Genomic DNA, 18,815 nt, shown 5'->3' on the forward strand with positions numbered 1-18,815 from the left:
TGGTATTCCCAATCTCTGTGCATGGATGTGAAAGTTGGACAGTGAAAAAAGCAGAAAATCAACTCATTTGAAATGTGGTGTTGGAGGAGAGCTTTGCGCATACCATGGACTGCGAAAAAGACAAATAATTGGGTGTTAGAACAAATTAAACCAGAACTGTCACTAGAAGCCAAAATGATGAAACTGAGATTATCATACTTTGGACACATCATGAGAAGACATGATTCACTAGAAAAGACCTTAATGCTGGGAAAAACAGAAGGGAGTAGAAAAAGAGGAAGGCCAAAGAAGAGATGGATTGATTCCATAAATGAAGCCACAGACCTGAACTTACAAGATCTGAGCAGGGTGGTTCGTGACAGATGCTCTTGGAGGTAGCTGATTCATAGGGTCGCCATAAGTCATAATCGACTTGAAGGCACATAACAACAACAAACTTAGAGGTCATCTAATCTAGTCCCATTCCCATGCAAGTGTTGCATCTGCAGGTACCCCCAACAAGTGGCTGTCTAGCCTCTGCTTCCATGCCTCCAACGAAGGAGAGGCGACCATCTCCTGAGTCTGTGTGTTCCACCGTTCAACAGCTCTTACCATTGAAGAAGTGTCTCCCTGGTATTTAGTCGGAGTCTGCTCCCTTGCCTTTTGTTTCACCCCTTGCTTCTGTCCTGCCCTCTTGAGCAACAGACTACAAGTCTGCTCCATCTTCTGGAGAGAGGCGTCTCCGATGTCAGCAGGGCATCGGTTTTAGTCTGAACTTTCAAGGAGCTGTCCAAGGTACTTTTGAAAGTTCAGTCTAAGACCCAGAGTGGATTCACTGCCCCACTGACAACAGAGCTACCACCGAGAACAGCCCTTCCCATCTTTCAAGACAGTTCTTATGTCTCCCCTTGATTTTCTCTTCCTCAGGTGAAATGTATCACCTGGCCCTTTCGACCATTCCCCATAGGACTTGGTTTTCCAGCCCCTTCTCCATCTTGGTCATCCTCTTTTGGGCTGTCAATGTCAGTTTGTCGAAGTCCTCCTTGAAATAATAACTGATAATGATGTTGTGATTCCACTGCATATTTAGACCAGGCCTCAGTCAATCTAGACATTGACAAAATGTTGGATAGAGAATATGACAGCGTTAAGAACTGGAGAGTTAAGTTTTGACAGTCCACTATCGGTATGTGTTTTTTAAATGCTGTTTCCTATGAACTGTCGGTATGAACAAGATTTTTTTAAAACACAGTTTTTACAGGTGCTTTCTAGTAACAGCAGCAACACACACACACAAAGGCAGATCGGAATGTGCCAGAGTCAGACTGGTTCAGACCAAAATGGCTCTTTGGTTCCAAATTATTCATTCAGTGCTGATTGCTTGGCTTGGAGCTATTGTTCAGGTGGCAGTGTGATACCTTTTTGTAAAGTGTAGTTAAGTTCAGGGCAAGTGAATGCAAAAATTACTTTGTGCTCATCAGATGTGCTCCTTTTGTGCTTTGAGGATTATACATCTCTTTAGTTTAGTGACAGAAAGAAGTTTGGCAGCTTTTAACTTCTGTTATTACCGCACGGGCTCCTGTGGCGATGGCTGAATGTGCTACGATCCATCCCAGCTTGCTCTTCTGCACCAGAATTGCATTCCAGCAGCAAAATCTTTATCCAGCGCATCTCTCGGCTACGGTTAGAGACTTATGAGGCTGAGACTATTGTCAATTGGGCTGAAAGAGAAGCCATATGAATATTGAAAGTTTTTGTCCTTGCAGAGAAACGTCTCCATATCTCTTGTGTACCAGATAAATTTTGGTCAAGGCCTGGCAAAGTATTGATTGAAATTGTCACATTAAAACATCCCCTCTCAAAAGCTGTCTTCCTTGGCCCACACCCTTTTTGAACTACTCCTTTTCACATTAATTTGACTAATTAACCCTCCATCTGGTGATGGAATTGTTGTGGGAGATAAATGGGGGGGGCTTTAGGAAATCCACAATCTCCAACCCCTGACTACCCCCACCCCCAGTTTTAGACAAATCACACTCACCAGATCCTTCTAAAACCAGTTTCAATAGGGACTGTCAATAAACTGGCCATTTACCAAAAAAAAAAAGAGCCGAAAGGAGCACACGCGTGCATAAAATGTGTGTGTTCCAACATATATGTATAGGTACAAATATGGAAATAATTGCCGTAATTTAAATAGAAGCACAGTCCGTCTCACCAGAGCGGGCAAGACTGTGACCAGGTTTGCTGGGGGCCTATGCAGTCTGCTATCCAGGTGTTAATTCTAGATGGACAGCTTCAAGGACCTTGATCTCCTTTCTGAAGGCTGTTTTATTTTTCAACTGGATTTGAACCAGAAGAAGATCCCTCCTGGATCAAAGCAGAGGCATATCTAGCCCAGCATTCTGTTCTCACAGAAGCCTCAAGCAGGACATGAGCACAACAGCCTGCTCTTCACTGACTGAAAGCCCAAAGGATGTTTGTTATTTTGGTAAAAGCGGCTTGTGAGGAACCACATATTGCCTCACAGCGTGTCGCCAGCTCTTCAGAATACACCTTAGTGTTCATGTGTGTGCACTCAAAAACAGGCATGCCAGAGGCGAGATACATCTGTTACCTGCTCAGACACTTAGTGTCAGTGGAGACCTTGGGAAAGGAAGGGATCCCCAAAGAATTACAACACTAGTAAGTTGCGCAAGCAACATTTTAAGAAGGAAAGAGGGACCATGATTTACCAGGGAGCAGGAAGTAGAGACTTGGTAAACAGGGGCAGCTGGAGCAGGTGGACGTTAAGCAATTTTAGTGGCAACGTCAGCTTTACCTGAATCTCATATTTGATATGGTGATTGTGTTCTCCTATTTGGGATCCATGATGCCAGCACTTGGGTGGGAGGGTGATGTGAAAGAGACTGAAGCTGCTGATCTATTTATTGGGGAAAGGACCACCAGACTCCTGATATTTATTTATTTTTACTACTACTAGGGGCTTCCACCCTTCATGTTTTGTGCACCAACCCCACCACCTAACCCCAGGAATGGGAACCAAAGGATCCCCCCATCCCCTCACCAATCTTCACCAGCGCCTCCAGGCTCAGGTGTGTGGTGGCCATCAATGGCTCACTCACTTGATGCTGGCCCACTTGCACTCCTCAGGCGCTCACTCACTCACTTGCACACCCCAAGTGCCTTCAGGCATTGGCACCCAGTGACCCCCAGGCCACTCATGCTCCTTGGGTGCTCATTCACTCATATGCACGCCTGTTGTCTGTACGCCTCACTGTCCCTCTCCTCACGCTTGCTCTGCCATGCCTGGCCACCATCGTGGAATGCTGTAGTTCATCATGCTGTAGTTCGGTTGCAGTGTGGTGCTTACATTTTTTATTATATAGGAGGACATTTCTAGCCCAACTTTCCTCCAAGGAGCTCAAGGTAGCATACATACCTGATTTCCTTCTGCCAATAAAGGTGCCTTTGAGGGCTGAACACACATCGCCTATGGCAGGTCACCAGGATAGGATGGTAATTTTGCTGTGCAGAAATGTGTCTCCATACATGAAATATGTATTAGAATTATCGGGAGGGGCGTCCTCATCTGTCTTTCATTCTCCCTCCTTTCTCCTTTATTCTTTGTTCTGTCATTTTATCTTCTTGGTTTTTTTATACCACTACCGCATTTCCTTTTGTCCAGTTATCCCCATTACATTCTGATCTGCTTGTTATGTGCAATTAATTATAACTTCTTGTATTTTATCTATTTAATAGGTGCCAGTGAAGCTTTCCACATTTGGGGCTCTGGGGGCCTGTAAAGTTAGCCTTGAAAATGGGCTAGCTTTATGAACACACACATGCCCAAAAAAATTCCAGGTCAAGTTAAAATCTGAGCTACAGAAGAATTCTGGACTTTCCTTCTGCCAGCTCTCCCCAGTCCCCCAAACACTCTCTTCATGAGGCCCTTGGTCCCCCAAACATCCTCCCCTTCCTCTTAAATGCTTCCTAGGTAGCAGTAGGAGGAGCAGTGGCCCAGGAGGAAGGGGAAATAGGGAGGACTGTCCCTTCCCTCCCTCCTTCTCCATTGCCAGGGCACCAGGCCAACAGCCCGTGGGAGATGATGTTCTCCCAAGGATAAATCTTCAGGGGGAAAGCTTCCATACCATTTCCCTCTCATGGCTTTTCCTTCATCCCCCATAGATTAATCACATGGGTGGTCCAGCCCTGTCAGGGATCATGTCACACTACAGAATGGCTACTCGGACATCACTGAGGACATATGGGGGGAATTCACAGTGAGCAAGCAAGGGCAATGCAAATGAGTAAGCAAACAGAAGTCTCAGCGGGGGAAATCATCAGATAATGGAGGCATTGCTTTGAACTGCTGAGACATTTATAAACAACCACCAACTAGCAACACTTGAAAGTACTTTCAGCTCAGTCATAATTATTACTATCTTACAATTGAGCCAGCAGTCAGGTGTCTGAATTATCTCACTGTCACCTGGATACACCTTTTTTCCCCTGATCATTGTTGTCTGTTGTTCTCTTTCAAGCACAAATGTCAGACCTCATAGTGTTGCTTTTCCACGAAACCTTGGGACCCTGTCTGCCTGATTGATTATTCTTTAGTGTTCCCCCTTCTGATATCTTCCAAATTGCCTGATAGATGTTTTCAAGCTGACACCCTCTTTGTTAATATTTGCTCATGAAAACTTCAACGTCTCTCCAGCCCCGACCTGTCTCTTTTGATGGGCTGACCCCTTTCCTTTGGTCTCTCCATCTTCGCCGGCATTCACCTCGGGGGCTACATTACTCTCAGTGGTACCATCCGCCACTAGATTATAATGGCCTTTTCTAATCTTGTTGTCCCTAATAGGATTCTTGCCCAGTACATCTGAAATGTGTAGATATGGATTTTGTGGATAATAAAATTGCCTAATGTCCAAGTGGGTTAAGGCTGCATCTCACAATTCTCTTTGCATTAAGATTGAGGTATCCGTCTATGAAATTCATGCATAGGGCACTAGGTGTGAAGGACACGTGCATGCTGAAATGGCTAGATTCTCCATACCTGTGAGGAGGCATCTGCGTCCACCTTTTCAGCTTGTCATTGTAAAAAGAGGGAAATGCAATGAAAATGGCCTTATAGGCCCCTTCCAGCTCTACTATTCTATAATTTCTACATGTGTACTCAGTGGATGGACAAATCTGTCAAGTTCAGTTCACCACATTTCTTCAAAGGTTTGCAAATTTTTCATGTGGTCCTCCCAAAATTGCATTGGCTTTTTAGTGCGCTTGTATCTCTTTGTATGGAATATTCACATCACATGAATATACATACACCTTTTCACAAGTAATTCTCCTTAATATGATGCATGTTTGTATGTTATGTTGACTAGTATGTACCTTTCTATGCACACTTTCCCTTAATATATGCATTTTGCACACATCTTTTGGATGAAGAACTGCATCACCAACTTTGGAGATGTACAAATTTCAAAGGATAGCTGTGCTTTGATTCACGTATTGTTTTGAACCATCCTTACTCTATACCTTTGATCCCTCAAATGTTCAAATAAAGCAGAATGAGGTGAGCAGAATCCAGAGATAGTAGAATGGACTGTTTAACTTCCGACTGCTGTTGAAGATGACATTATTGAATGCTTTTCATTAGAAAATCCCTGCAGTAGAAAGCAAGGACAGTGCAGAGAGGGGTAGAATTATAATTATTTCACTTCAGGAGCTAGTTTTCTACTTTCAAGTCTTTTTTGTTTTGTTTTGTTTTTTTAGAGGTGGGGAACATTCAAACACGGTGCTCCTCCCCCCAATGTGCACAAATACTCACAGCCTGAAGAGTTAGTCCTCTCTCCAACTTCAGCCCTTTGCATGGATAGATCAGGCATTGCATACTCTCATTTGGGTGCAAGGGTCACGTGATGTTCGTTGGCCTGGAAGTATTTACAGGCAGCCAGGGTCAGCAGGAGCCAATGAGGAGAGAGAAGCATGTGGAGCTCAAGGGACAGTCAGGAGCGGTTTTTTATTTCATCCCCCCCTCCCCACTGTGCAGCAGTTGCAAAGGAAACAGTTTAACTATACTGGAATTTGTGATGCAGGAGCAGCAGACATCTAGTGGACTGATTTGCTATATTACATAATAATATATTATACTATTCTGTATAATACCCCAACCGTGTAAATGATCTTACGAAGGGTAGTACCTATGAAGAGATATGGCCTTAAGAAAACAGCTCTGAGCAGACTCAGAACCAGCCAAGCTAAGGCTAATACATAGGGCTATTCTTGAAGCAAGTCTGACTCCTCCCTAATTTGCTATACTGGCTCTGCTGGATAAGCCTCATAACAACAGACAGAGTAGGAGCCTATACTTTTGGATTAGGCCAGGCTGAATGGCGCAGTGAGCTGATTGACCAGAAAAGAGGACAGAAACGGAGGTGGATGGGTGGGTTTTTTAAAAGAAAAAAAATTGCTTGACATTCTCTTTGGGAGGGCTGTGCCCCAGTAGACCAGCATTTATTTATTTATTTACTATTTGATTTATATCCTCCCTTCCTCCCAGCAGGAGCACAGGGCAGCAAACTAAAGCACTAAAAACACTTTAAAACATCATAAAAACAGACTTTAACATACTTTAAAATTAAAACAAAAAATCTTTAAAAGCATTCCTTTAAAAAAGCTTCCAAAACATTTTTTTTTAAAAAGGTTAAAAACATTTTTTAAAAAAGAAGGTTTAAAAACGTATTAAAAAGCAAATCCAATACAAACACAGACTGGGTTAAGGTCCTCCTGATAGGATGGTCTCTGCAGGAGGCCCTCACCTGCAGAGCGCAGTGATCGACTGAGTATATAAGGGATAAGATGGTCTTTCAGGTATCCTGGTCCCAAGCTGTATAGGGTTTTGAACACCAAAAATAGAACCTTGAACTTGGCCCATTGCTTCTTAGGGTTCATTATCTTTAAACTGGACTTGGATCAGACATGGTTGGCCATTTGCCAGGGCCCCCAAAATGAGCCAAGTTCCCACCATCCTAACAGTGTTGCCATTTCCACAAAGTATTCAAGAAGATCCAAGAAAGACTAGGAGAATTCTCAGTTCACATGTCCAACCTTTTCAAGCTGGGAGGGGGGGACACACTGAGAGTGCTGTGCTCAAGAACCCCTCAAATCCTGGAGCCAGTGCTGCATCCTTGACAAGAGAGAAACTGCTATCCATTTTCAGTATAGCAAAGAGAACACAATTTTTCCCACAGTTTTCCACAGCACTCTCCCTAAAACAGCAACAATTTACACAACTCTACACTGAACCTCAAACTTCTCTGGAACATAGTTTAAAATCCATTGTGGATGGGGATGAAGACTTGAAGGGACGTTGTACATCTTGTATCTTCTTGCCTGAGTCCCTTTTCCTTTGGATTCTGTCAAAGGTGGCATTTGAAGCTTTGGTGTAGCTATGAATAGGGCAGACTCTTGAGTGTCGCCCTCTACTCAACTGTCTTATTTGTAATGTCAGGTCTGCTATTTCTACTGCCTCTTTTTCTCTCTCCCTTAGCCCTATGTTAACCTTCTTTTTTGGTGGTGTTATTTCTGCAGTTCAAAGGCCAGCCTTGGTGACCGGTCCTTCAAGACCCTTCAAACCTGAGTCCATTGTGCCTGGCAGCAACACGCAGAGGATGAGAAGGCAAAATTCATGACTTCCGCTGGGGAACATCCATTCGGCGGCTGCTTTTGGATGTCAGCAATCAGCACCAAGTCCCCGTCACCGAGGTAAGAAGTGACCTTTTCAGTCAAGTCTACGGGGAGAGGCGTGAAATGCAAAGTACAGGCAGAGAATGGAGAAGCGAGGAGGGGGAGAAGTTGATAAAACACATGTTAAAAAGAACCTGCATAGCATTTGGAGGGCTGTTTTCTTTGGTCTTTTGTTTTGTCTTCCTAGATGGGGACGCAAATGGTCTCTGACAACAGTTCGGAATGGAAATGGTAGTTTGTATCTCAACATACATTTGGAGATGTATACAGCAATTTAGAAATGTTGTTGTAAAACTTGTGATGACTGTTCCACCAGTGCTCTTTTCCTCAAAAGTTATATACACACTTTTCCCCCCTAGAATCAATGGAGACTTAGTACTTGGTTTTTCCTGTGTAGTCCGTACATGGCGTAGAGACCTATTGCATACTTTTTGCCCCTGAAGAGCACTTCCTGAGAAACTCGTTTCATTCCAAATATAGAACCTCTTTGCAAATTGACGGTATGTTACCCCACGGTATGTCCATTTGAAAGCAGATATAGGCAGTCCTGGCGATAAGGGGTGCATCTACATCTGCCCAATGACATTGTTGGTGGGTATATATCAAGATTGCAATCATCACTTCCTTCTTCAGTCACCTGGGGCATGTGCAGAGAGTAGAAGGTGTGGATAACCTGATCGAGGGGAAGGTTCTTAAGTGTGTATCAAGTAACCACACCCAACCTTGTGAATGGCAGGATCTGGAATCAATCTAGATTGAAAGCAGCATGTTGAGAAAGGGCATGAACAATTCCGGATTGAGGAAGTTGTGCTTCCGAAATACGTTCAGTTGAGACCCCTAAAAGGAGATAGGAGTAAAACAGATCACAATTTTGTATTTATTTATTTATAAGAATATTTATATACCACCAACTCATAAAAGGCGTGCAGTAAATTCCGGATAAGCTACATTTATCCATTACAAGCAGGTTAGTATGTAGACAGCCTAAATGGGGGCATTGTTCTTATCAACAGAGAGGCACCCCAAATAGATGGAGGCTGTGAGTCCTTTGCTACTCTTCAGAAAAATTAGGCAAAATACCTTTGCCCAGGTCAAGACATCTCCAAGGACTTGTGTGTAGAGATGAGCTTTCTCCCACAACTGGTGTTAGTGTCAGAAGTTCCAAAGGAAGGGTGCACAAATCCAGGGCCCAGTAGCTAGGGAGGGGGGAGAAATTTGATTCATTTGCATTTTATTGTGAAGCGTCTAATTAGCACTTCCCAAAACAATATGCAGACTGAACCTCAGCTGTCTTTTGAAATTTGCACTTCTCTGAATTTTGTGATACAGTCCTCCAATCAAATAATGTGTACACAAGTGCATATATTAGGGGGAAGTGCATATATTAGTGAAAATAACATACAGAAATATATTGTTTTAGGGGAAATTGCTTGCAAAACTGTGTACACAAGGCAAGTTGCATATAAAATGCACACTAAATAAACCCAAGTGTGCACCAAATGAACCCAAGTGGGATATGGAAGTTCTGTCACACAGGCAAGTCATTCCTAGCTTTTGCCAATGTCGTGTGGTGAACATGTATGGATGAACCAGCCCCTAAGTAAAATCTGAACCTACTATCTGTAGCAGGTAGCTGCCTACGCAGCTACCTGCTATAGGTACCCTACTACCTACATGTTCCTCTTGATGTTGTACTCTAACTCCCATCAGCCCTTGCCAGCATGTTCTTAGACATTGCTGTCCTATTAATGAGCCAAGGGTGGAATTCAATGCTAGAGGAGGCCCACTGATGCTAACAGACATGACGAATTAAGGTTCCTTAATTTCTACTCTGCTTAGGACTTAGTTGAATACAACCCAATGCCTTACTCCTTGGATTAAAATGTAACTTTGCTGCAGATAGTTCCAGGACATTTTTGCTGCTAAAGCTTCAGTGTCAGCCTGAAAATCAGGAGCAGTTTGTTCCTCTCTTCCGGCTCACACAGTATTGTATTTTTCAGAACTGAAAGAGAATGTCGGGCTGATATTGCCCGTGCAATTTCATTTCCTAGGACCAGTGTGTGTTCCTGCTGAAACGGCTTGTGCCTTAAGCTCCAGGGAGGACTTCTTTGCCTCATCACCATTGCTAGGGGCTTATCCTTCCACTGTCAGCAAGGAAAGAAGTTAGTGCGAGACAGAAGGAGGGAGAACTTTGGAATAGATGTACAAGTGCATTTCTTTTTGGCAGTCTGCAATTTTCATTTGGTACCGTTGTATTCAAAATATGCTTTTTATAAGGACAAAGAAGAACACTTTAAATGGAAGGAAAATACTATAGGCAGTGGCACCGCTGGATAAAGCTATTATTTCTTTTTTTTTTTCAATAATTTTTATTCAGATTTTCATAAAACATACAAGACGAAATCATAAAACATTCAAAGACAAAAAACAAAATCAAAAATAGTTAAACAAAAAGAAAAAAAGAAAAAAAAAACAAAAATAAAAAATAAAGAGTAAAATATTGACTTCCCATTTGTCAAAGATCAAATCAGTTATAAGTCTATAATATATAACAATCCTGTCTCTTAAGTCATATTATAAAATCACTTTCCTCCAGTAGTTATCTTACTTAATCATCAAATCTCATAAACATTACTTTATTCTTTCCACAAAAAGTCAAAGAGAGGTTTCAATTCTTTAAGAAATATATCTATCAATTTTTTTTTCCAGATAAGCATATCGATTAATCCATCTCATTACTAATTATGATAATCTTATTGTCATAACCATAGTCAAAATAAACATTTCAATTAATCCATCACATCAGAATCTGTTAGGTTCAGTAATTTCAGTAGCCATTGTTCTATTATCCCTATTAGTTCCATTTTCCATCTTCCATCTTCAGTAGTCTTGTTAAGTCCAGTAATTTCAGTATCCAATCTTCCATTATCAGTATTCCATAATAATCTTGCTGTCAAAGCCATAGTCATATAGTAAGAGTCTGATGGGAATTACCTCTATCCCAAATATTTTCTTGCCATCCATTCTGAATAGGTTGCTGAAATACTGCTGTAAAATCATATCTCTGTTCTTTTTTTCAAAATACACTGGGTCATCTCTTGAAAGTTTTTCCATTGTCACATGGCTGCAGTTAATTCCATAGATTTTCTCTATATTGGGCTCCATCACATCATTCCAGTCCAGAAGATTATCCATGCCATTGATAACTTTATCTCTAGAATCTTCATTAATTTCTTCAGAGATAACATTGAGTTCCAAACAATAGATTTTATTTCTAAAGTCCATAGACTCCAAATCTTGTTCCTGTTCCACGATTGTTCCAATCTCCGGGATCTCCTCTCTCACAGGGACCCCTGTTCCAGTCTCCAGGGTCTCCTCTCTCACAGGGACCCCTGTTCCAGTCTCCAGGGTCTCCTCTCTCACAAGGACCCCTATGTCTTTAATCTCCTGTGTCTCCAAACAATAGATTTTGTTTCTAAAGTCCATAGACTCCAAATCTTTTTCCTGTTCCACGTTTGTTCCAATCTCCAGGGTCACCTCTCTCACAGGGACCCCTATATCTTTAATCTCCTGCTTCATTTTACTCAATTCAATTTTCAGCTCCTTACAACCCTGTCGCAGGTTTTGTTTCGTTATCTCAATCTCATCCATTATTTTCTGAAACATAGTTATTTCCAGATTCTCAGCCACTTTCTTAATTGCCATTTTAAAAGAAAAATATAGGAAAACCACTTCTTATTTCAGCAACAATTGGGTTAATACTCCAAACTTGGTGACATCACAGTATAAACAGAGCAGACAGCCTTATCTCTCCATGCTTAAGTAAACAAAATGCAGTTCCCAGGATCGAAACAATTAATGGCGGTCGTCAGGAAACAGATTCGTCAAAATAAAATAGACCAAAAAGAGAGTAGTCTCAGACAATATAATATTCTTCAAAATAAAAATCTGGAATAGAAATCCCTCTTCTGTGTATATCTTTAGAATGCAAATCCAGGACAGCTTTTTGCAACAAAAACAGAGATAAGCTATTAATTAGTGAGTAGCAGAGAGAAGTTATGGCTCCCCAGTGAGATGTCAAAAACCGATCAATCTGGCAAATCTCTTTTAAACAGCAACAATTTAAGTCAAGTAAAAGAAAAATATAGAAAGAAGGGTGCTTGCCTGTTAGTGCGTTCTCTCTTAGAAGATAAGATGAACGTTCGCTTTATCAGATAGAGCTTGTTGTTGAAAATCCGTCCCACCTTCGTCGGCTGGACCTCGTCCCATAAATTAATGAGATCTGGTCGTCCCAACAAAAATAGGCTTTGAGGTTAATCTCTTCGTTTCTCCCTACCCGGGAGAAGTTTAATCAGTCAAAAAAAAAAAAAATCTGACTGGTATATCTGAATAAGCTTCTTTTGAGGCAGGAGCCCGTCTCAAAAGCAGGCACAGGCTAAGTCACCCTTCCCGGAAGTCCGGATAAAGCTATTATTTCCATTACGCCTCGGGAATGCAAGGATGGCATTTTTAAAAGGGGGAGTTTTCACTTTCCTTGAACTTGTTCGATTTTAGAAGGATAACAGCTGAGTTGGAGTCAAGCTTTGTCCCTGGACTGTTTTCTGGCAAAACTTGGTTTAATGACAGTTTCCCAGGCAATGGTTCATCCACACTACTGCCTCTGTTCTTTTCTTTTTTTTAAAGCAAGTTGTGCTTCCGAAAGATGTTCAGTTGAGTCCCCTAAAAGGAGACAGGAGTAAAACAGAACACAATTTTGTATTTATTGATTTATAAGAATATTTATATACCACCAACTCATAAAAAATGTGCAATAAAATCATAAAGCATCATAAAACTATAAAATCATAAAATGCAGAACAAATAGCCATTTAAATCCAATTAATTCTCTAAAAGCACTTAATGAAACAAATATATTTTCAGCAAGCAATGAAATGCCTAGATTATAGGTGCCTGTCTGATTTCAGTGGTTCCCAGTTATGCAAAAGGCTTTGATTCACATAGAAACTAAACAAATATGAGATAACTTCAGGACGGTCAGGACTCAGGAGGGTTTCTCCAGATGATTGCCATGGTCTGGCCGGTGTTTAAGGGACAAGGTGCTCCTTCACGTATCCTGGTGCTAGGCCATAGTAGGGCATTATGCACTAGCAGTAATACCTTGAACTTAGCTTAATCATGTAATGGCAGCCAGCACAGAGCTTTCAGCATCAGTGCCGTATGCTGGTGCAGAACCGTTCTGGCCAAAACCCAGGCCGCAGCATTCTGCCCTAGCTGCAATTTCTGAACCAACCTCAAAGGTTGCAGGACACGGAATAATGGGCTCAAGTTGCAGGAAGCCAGATTTTGACTGAACATCAGGAAAAACTTCCTAACTGTTAGAGCCACACGACAATGGAACCAACTACCTAGGGAGGTAGTGAGCTCTCTGACACTGGAGGCATTCAAGAGGCAGCTGGACAGCCATTTGTTGGGGATGCTTTGATTTGGATTCCTGCATTGAGCAGGGAGTTGGACTCGATGGCCTTGTAGGCCCCTTCCAACTCTACTATTCTATGATTCTATGGTTCTAGGTAGCCCTACGTAGAGTGCATTGCAATGGTCCAGCCTAGAGGTGACCAAAGCCTGCACCACTGTGGCCAAGCTATCCCTGTCGAACCTCAAAAAGCACTCATGCCAAGGAGGTGGCTTGTGTCTGCAGTGACAATAATGGTTCTAAGAGTACTCCCAAGCTAAGCACCTGCTTCTTCAGGGGGAATGCGACTCCATCAAGAGCAGGAAACCTGCCGATTTCCTGAAGTTGGGAACTGCTCGTCCACAGGGCTTCCATCTTACCAGGGTTCTATTTCAGTTTGTTGGCCCTCACCCAACCCTTCCATGATTCCAGACACCGGTCCTGGACTTGCATGACTTCACTTGATTCGGGTATGTCATAGAAGTGGAGCTGAGGGTCACCAGCAGGCTTGCTCCAGATCTCCTAATGGCCACTCTCAGCACCTTCAGGTAGATGTTAAAAAGCATTGGAGAGAAGGCACCTTGAGGGGACTGACACACAGTCACACACCAGGCCAATCCAAAGACTTCATTGGGCCTTCCAGTCACAGGGATTGGCACTGCATGTTGCTCTTCTCTGCTGCATCTGAAGAGGGCATGTACAGTCCCAAGTTGTTCATTCACTCACAGATTCAGTTGGTTCAAACCCCAGAGTCCTTCATTCATTATGTTCTTATAATGAATGAAGGTTGTTCATTCCTAGGCACCTTCCCACAACTCAGTCTTGTGACAGATATTATAATGTACAACCAGTTGGTATTTCAACCAAAAGTAAAAATTGAAATAAAGGGAGAGGGTCCTTCTCATCAGAGTTATCCCCCCCAAAAAACAAGGTGAAAGTATTATTGATAAGAAGGTGCTTCACTTCTTGTCGGGTGTGCTTTAATTTAGATTTCTGAATTGATGGCCTTACAGGCCCCTTCCAACTCTACTATTCTATGATTGGGGACAGTGGCAGCTGGTAGTTCCATGTCAGGGGGGCAGTGGAACCCTCTCCGGGTTTTAGCCTGAACTTCCAAGGAGCTGTCCAAGGTGCCTTCAGCTCCTTGAAAGTTCAGCCTAAAACCCAGAGCAGATTCCACTACCCTCACTGACATGGAGCCACTGATTGGGGTGGTGGTGTCTCCACATGCTAAATCAGGGCAGCTAACATGTGGCCCTCCAGATATGGCTGAACTCCAGGGCCCATCAGTCCTAGCCAGCATGGTCAGTCATCAGGGATGATGGCCATTGTGGCATAATTCTTTTACTGTGGCAGCTCCTGTACTTTGGAACTCCCTGCCTATTGACATGAGGCAGGCACCATCGCTGTATTCTTTCAGACACCTGTTGAAAACTTTTCTGTGCCAGCAGTCCTATCTAGACGCATGATTTGGTTACATCTGTTCTTAAATTTGTTTTAGGTGTCTTATTGTGTTTTATGGTTTTTAGATGTTCTTGACAGGCTTTTAATGTGTTAAATATGTTTTGGTTTATTTTTTAATTTAATTTTTTTTCACAGACATTTTTGCTGTCCTGGGCTGCTTTGGGAGGAAGGGTGGGATATTAATGAATTAATTAATTAATTAAAGTTCCCATGAATCAATTAACGGCTTGCAACCAAGTAACTTGTAGGACTGCCTATGCCCATATGACTGTGTCAGGGAATTAAGATTACTGACAGAGGCCCTACTTGTATGCCCTTTGAGGAAAGAGGTTGAGCTGGTGAACCTGAGAGATCAGGCCTTTTCTGTGGTGGCCCCACAGTTGTGGAACTCCCTGCCCCAAGATATATAGCCAGTCACCTCCTTGCCATTTGTTAGGTGGGCTCTAAAAACATTGTTATTTGTGAACTGCTTTTAGTGAGGTCATGCGAGAAGCAGGACCTTATATTTTTCTTGGAATGGCTGGCTGGAGGAATATTAGTGTACTGTTCATTTGTTTGTTTGTTTTTAAATGGTTATGGATTGTTTTTATATGTTGTAAGCCACAGTGGGAAGATAGTATGTTTTGAATGGCAGCGCTGAAACACATGAATGAATGAATGACAATAATTGATTTTTATCAATTAAAAATACTAGACAATTCAAAAGGTGTCCTGGATAAACAGGCAGCAGATTTATTTAATGTGCTCATATGAAAACAGTAGGTGGGGAATGCTTCTTCTGAGGTCATGCTCAGAAGTACCACACAGGTGTGGATGATCTAAAACAGGGTGGGGAACCTCAGGTTCTCGGGCCAGATGTGGCCCTCCAGTCCTCTCTATGTGGCCCTGAAGTCCGTGCCCCACAATGGGTCTGCTTAACACCTCCTTGGGTGCTTATACGCGGCTGGAATGTCTCCTTCAGCTGTGATAATATATTTGATTTGGATTCCTGCACTGAGCAGGGGGTTGGACTTGATGGCCTTATAGGCCCCTTCCAAGGCTACTATTCTATGATGCTATGATTTTGCTTGCTTGAATAGAAGGTCTCTCTCTCTCTGTCTCTGTGTGTGTGTGTGTGTGTGTGAGAGAGAGAGAGAGAGAGAGAGTTGTGCAAATCACTGATGTTTGTGTGCCTGGAATGTATCCTACTGTACAACAGAAAGAGTCACATCTGTTGCTCTGCCCATTTTTGCTTATCCTTGGTATGCGGCTCCAGAAAATTGCTCCTGAGGAAAGACTGCCCTCAGGCTGAAAACAGTTCTCCACCCTTGATCTAAAGTATGCTTTTTCCTTTGGAATGGTGGTTCTTCCTCACTTGCAAATGTATGCAAATTTAACAGCTTAATTACTCTATTAAAATTCATGCAACTAATTGACTTCTTCCATCAGGTTTTTATAGATATTTTGAAATCTTATCAGAGGAGGGGAACCGGCGCACCCCATAGGCTCCCTGTGTTCTTCCACCCCCGGGGTTAATGGAGGAGGCCATAAACAGTCCTCATTTCATTAGAGCCAGGTTTGGACTGACAGAGTCTGTAACTGTCTCTAGACAAAGGTGGGAGCTGACAGTGAATTGTAAGCTTCAGCTTCAAGACAGCAAGTCCTGGATCGAAGGGACACAAGGCAGTTTTGTTGTTTGGGCTTATATGCCCGCATCTCGACGACGTTTAGATGAAAGATTCCCGCAGGGCTCCTTCAATTGAGTGCTGCAAGAGTCTATCATTGAGTTACCGGCTGATGTAAAATAGATCTGAGCTGTGTCCCTGCACAACGAATGATGCAACAGGAGTGGAGGGGTGTGTGTTGTGACAATTATTAAGCTGAGCAGTTTTGGGATCTGTCATTTTTGGACAGGAGTGAGCAAAGAGGAGCAATGGATTCATTTCACTCACGGCAGGATTGTTAATTATGATGAATGGCGCCGGTGTCATCTGTTCCCCTTCCATCCGCCGCCTCCGCCTTCCCCGCAGTCCTGCAGGGATTCATTCAAGCCCCAATGAGCAAAGGGAGTAAAAGGGGTTAGCTGCTCACAAACCCTGCCTTTGGGGAAAAGAACAAATTTCCAGGCCTTTTATTACCCTTACACAATCTTTCCTCAAAAAAAGAAAAGGGAAAAAAGCAAGTCCTGTATGAATGTAAGAACTCCCTTCCTTACCTGAACCCCAAAGTCCAGCCTGGCCAGCATGATGTTTCCAAAAGGATTATGCCCCTAGGAAGCTCACAGAAGAGGCTGGGGTGATAACAGCTCTGCCCTGTTGGTTCATTCAAAATATATTTGAAGAGTGCCTTTTATGCTCTCCAGGCATCTTCCAACGTATGGTCCCAAGGGGTGGTCTGAAGGAACAGGTGGCCGCTACCTTGCTGAAGCGAAGAAGGTCTGGGTCTGGTCAGTGCCTTGGATGGGTGACCACCTGCAAACTGTCCACATGTGTGCTGCCTCGGGTTCCATGACAGAATAAAAGCAAATAAATGGTAGGGAAATAAAAAACCCACTCACGATAGAAAATCAGTACACGTTTAAAACCATAAAACAGCATTGACATGTAACTGATACGAAAGAGCCAACAATGCTTAACTCAGAAAGAATAGTCTAGTCAAATCAAAACAACTGCAGCAGTAACGTCGTGGATTTTAATTCAAAAGAAGGCAGTTGTACTGTGAACAAATAGGCCTGAATGCCTGCGGTGGTGGGGCATTACATTTTTCACCTGGAGCAGAGTTGCACAGGCGTGGGGCCGCAGCTGAAAAGGTCCTGTCCCTAACACCCACATGTCAGATTTGCTTTCTCAAAATGAGCATGCAGGCAGGGCGTCTGAGGCTGATTTCAAACTGTGGGCACTCCAGTATAAGTGAAGGCAGCCCTTCAGATATTCTGGTCCCAAACTGTTCTTTGCCTTCAGGATTTATTTATTTATTAAATTTATATCCTGCCCTTCCTCCCAGAAGGTGCCCAAGGCAGCAAACAAAAGACTTTAAAACATCTTAAAACAAACCATGTTTAAAAACAGATTAAACCAAACTATCTCAAAAACAACGTTTTAAAAAAGCTTTAAAAACCTCTTCAAATGCAATTCCAGAACACACACAGATGGGGATCAGGTCTCTATTGAAAAGGCTTGTTGAGAGAGGAAGGTCTTCAGTAGGCACCGAAAAGATAACAGAGATGGTGCCTGTCTAATATTTAAGGGAAGGAGATTCCAAAGGGTCAGTGCCACTATACTAATGGTCCACTTCCTATGTTGTGCAGAACAGACCTCCCAATAAGATGGCATCTGCAGGAGGCCCTCGCCTGCAGAGCACAGTGATCAACTGGGTATATAAGGGGTAAGTGATCTTTCACTGGTCCTAAGTTGTCTAGAACTTTGTACACCAAAACTAGAACCTTGAACTTGGCCTGGTAGCTAATGGGCAGCCAGTGCAATTCTTTCAGCAGAGGACTAACATGTTGGCAATATCCTGCCCCAGTGAGCAGTCATGCCACCGCATTTTGCACCAGCTGCAGCTTCCGGACCAACCTTAAGGGCAGCCCCACACACAGCGCATTACAGTAATCCATCCTGGAGGTTACCAGTGCATGGACAACAGAGGTCAGGCTATCCCAGCCCAGAAACAGCTGTAGCTGTCTTACCATCTGATATTTGGAGGCAGACTGCTTCTGACCATGGAGGCTTCACCTTTAGAGGCCTAGGGTGTTCAGATGCCCTACTTTACAGAGGACTGGGCTCTATTGGAAGGCACCCTCTATCTGATGGGCTTTCTCATCCGTCCAATTTAAAAATAAAGAACCCTAAGATGGGGGGGAGGGAGCTCTGATGAGGTGCCCATCAGCACATTTGCACCTGGACAACAGGCTGAGCAGGCACACAGGTCATCCGGTCAGTCACAGTGCAGATGTACTTCTATTTAAATTATAGTAATATGATAATTTTATGCAAATCTATATACCTCATTTTTGGCAGTGTGTAAATGGCCACCTTCTCGTGCCCGTTATTCATTGATAGGCTTTGTTGTTGTTATGTGCCTCCAAGTCGACTATGACTTATGGCAACCCTATGAATCAGTGACCTCCAAGAGCATCTGTCATGCACCACCCTTCAGATCTTGTAAGTTCAGGTCTGTGGCTTCC

The 18,815-nt window shown here is 43.0% G+C and overlaps 1 protein-coding gene across 8 annotated transcripts in view; it reads left to right on the forward strand.

The window, feature by feature from the left end:
* The window catches only part of ELFN1 (extracellular leucine rich repeat and fibronectin type III domain containing 1), a 238,077-nt gene that overhangs the window by 132,063 nt on the left and 87,199 nt on the right, over window positions 1-18,815 (forward strand). For 7 of the 8 annotated variants that reach the window (XR_009759428.1, XR_009759429.1, XM_061599989.1 and 4 more), the window contains one exon: window positions 7,579-7,752. The gene's annotated coding sequence lies outside the window, so the exon portion shown is untranslated. Of the gene's footprint in view, window positions 1-7,578; window positions 7,753-7,921; window positions 8,100-18,815 lie in introns of those variants that run through there. The other variant, XR_009759427.1, reaches the window with a different exon arrangement.

This window comes from Rhineura floridana, chromosome 17, assembly GCF_030035675.1.
Source record: "Rhineura floridana isolate rRhiFlo1 chromosome 17, rRhiFlo1.hap2, whole genome shotgun sequence".
NCBI classification, from domain to species: Eukaryota; Metazoa; Chordata; class Lepidosauria; order Squamata; family Rhineuridae; genus Rhineura; species Rhineura floridana.